The following is a 2,866-nucleotide window of genomic DNA, read 5'->3' on the forward strand; positions in this document are numbered from 1 at the left end:
CAGTAGAGTACAGTAGAGTACAGTATACCACAGTAGAGTATAGTATAGTATAGTAGAGTACAGTAGACCATAGTAGGCCACAGTAGACCACAGTAGAGTACAGTAGACAACAGTATACCACAGTAGAGTGCAGTTGACCACAGTAGACCACAGTATACCACAGTAGACCACAGTATAGTACAGTAGACCACAGTATACCGTAGTAGAGTACAGTAGACCACAGTAGAGTACAGTAGACCACAGTATACCACAGTAGAGTATATGGCAAATATATGGCAATATATGGCAAAATTCGAAAACATAATGTTAATTTTCACTGCTATGCGGATGACACAGCTGTACATTTCAATGAAACATGGTGAAGCCCCAAAATTGCCCTCGCTAGAAGCCTGTGTTTCAGACAAAAGGAAGTAGATGGCTGAAAACGTTCTACTTTTAAACTCGGACAAAACAGAGATGCTTGTTCTAGGTCCCAAGAAACAAAGAGATCTTCTGTTGAATCTGACAATTAATCTTGGTGGTTGTAAAGTCCTGTGTGAATTTAAGTATGCTCTCTCTAATTCTCTCTTTCTCTCTTTCTTTGTCTCTCTCAGAGGACCTGAGCCCTAGGACCATGCCTCAGGACGACCTGGCATGATGACTCCTTGCTGTCCCCAGTCCACCTGGCTGTGCTGCTGCTCCAGTTTCAACTGTTCTGCCTGCGGCTATGGAACCCTGACCTGTTCACCGGACGTGCTACCTGTCCCAGACCTGCTGTTTTCAACTCTCTAGAGACCGCAGGAGCGGTAGAGATACTCTTAATGATCGGCTATGAAAAGCCAACTGACATTTACTCCTGACGTGCTGACTTGCTGCACCCTCGACAACTACTGTGATTATTATTATTTGACCATGCTGGTCATTTATAATCTCCACCCGGCACAGCCAGAAGAGGACTGCCACCCCTCATAGCCTGGTTCCTCTCTAGGTTTCTTCCTAGGTTTTGCCCTTTCTAGGGAGTTTTTCCTAGTCACCGTGCTTCTACACCTGCATTGCTTGCTGTTTGGGGTTTTAGGCTGGATTTCTGTACAGCACTTTGAGATATCAGCTGATGTAAGAAGGCCTATATAAATACATTTGATTTCATTTGATTTAGAGTACAGTAGACCACAGTAGACCACAGTAGAGTACAGCAGACCACAGTAGACCACAGTAGAGTACAGTAGACCACAGTAGACCACAGTAGAGTACAGAAGACCACAGTAGAGTACAGTAGATCACAGTAGAGTATAGTAGACCACAGTAGATCACAATAGAGTACAGTATACCACAGTAGACCACAGAAGACCACAGGAGAGTACAGTAGACCACAGTAGACCACAGTATACCACAGTAGACCCCAGCACAGTGCAGTAGACCACAGTAGAGTACAGTAGACCACAGTAGACCACAATAGAGTACAGTATACCACAGTAGACCCCAGCAGAGTACAGTAGACCACAGAAGACCACAGTAGAGTGCAGTAGACCACAGTAGAGTACAGTAGAGTGCATTAGACCATGGTAGATCACAGTAGAGTACAGTAGACCACAGTATAGTAGACCACAGTAGAGTACAGTACACCACAGTAGAGTACAGTAGACCATAGTAGACCTAAGTAGACCACAGTAGACCCCAGCAGAGTACATTATACCACGGTAGAGTACAGTAGACCACAGTAGAGTACAGTATACCACAGTAGACCACAGTAGAGTACAGTTGACCACAGTAGACCACAGTAGACCCCAGCAGAGTATAGTAGACCACAGTAGAGTACAGTAGACCACAGTAGAGTACAGTAGACCACAGTAGAGTACAGTATACTACAGTAGACCACAGTAGACCACAGTAGACCACAGTAGACCACAGTAGAGTACAGTAGACCACAGTAGAGTACAGTACATTACAGTAAAGAAAAGAAAAGTAGAGTTCACTCCTGTACAGTAGCCCACAGTAGAGTACAGTATACCACAGTAGACCACAGTAGAGTAGAGTAGACCACAGTAGAGTACAGTAGACCACAGTAGAGTACAGTAGACCACAGTAGAGTACAGTAGAGTAAAGTAGACCACAGTAGAGTATAGTACATTACAGTAAAGAAAAGTAGAGTTCACTCCTGTACAGTAGAGTAGAATAGATTGGGATAGAGTTCAATACAGTACATAATTTACTGTACTGAACTAATTCTACTGCGCTGTAATGCACTTTACTGAACTATACTGTACAACACTGTACTGAACGATATTATACTGCAGTGTACTGTACTATACTATACGGAACTATACTGTACTATACTGCACTGCACTATATTCTACTGCACTGTGCTATACTGTTCTGAACACTATTCTACTAAACTCTACTCTACTGTACTATACTATACTGCACTATACTATACTGTACTGCACTATATTTTACTGCACTGTACTATACTGAGCTGTACTATAATGTACTGCACTTTACTGAGCTGTACTGAGCTGTACTATATTGTACTGCACTATATATTCCTGCACTGTGCTATACTGTACTGTATTGAGCTGTACTATAATGTACTATAATGTACTGTACTGTACTGAGCTGTACTATACAGTTCTGTATTGAAATCTACTCTACTGTTCTGTTCTGTACTGTAATATACTCTACTGTACTGTACTGTACTATGCTCTACTGTTCTGTACTGTACTGTAATCTACTGTACTGTACTGTAATCTACTCTGCTGTTCTGTACTGTACTGTAATGTACTCTACCGTTCTGTACTGTACTGTAATATACTCTACTGTACTGTACTGTAATATACTCTACTGTACTGTACTGTAATGTAATATACTCTACTGTACTGTACTGTAATGT

The sequence above is a fragment of the Salvelinus sp. IW2-2015 genome, unplaced genomic scaffold (genome assembly GCF_002910315.2).
Source record: "Salvelinus sp. IW2-2015 unplaced genomic scaffold, ASM291031v2 Un_scaffold2294, whole genome shotgun sequence".
Classification (NCBI taxonomy): Eukaryota; Metazoa; Chordata; class Actinopteri; order Salmoniformes; family Salmonidae; genus Salvelinus; species Salvelinus sp. IW2-2015.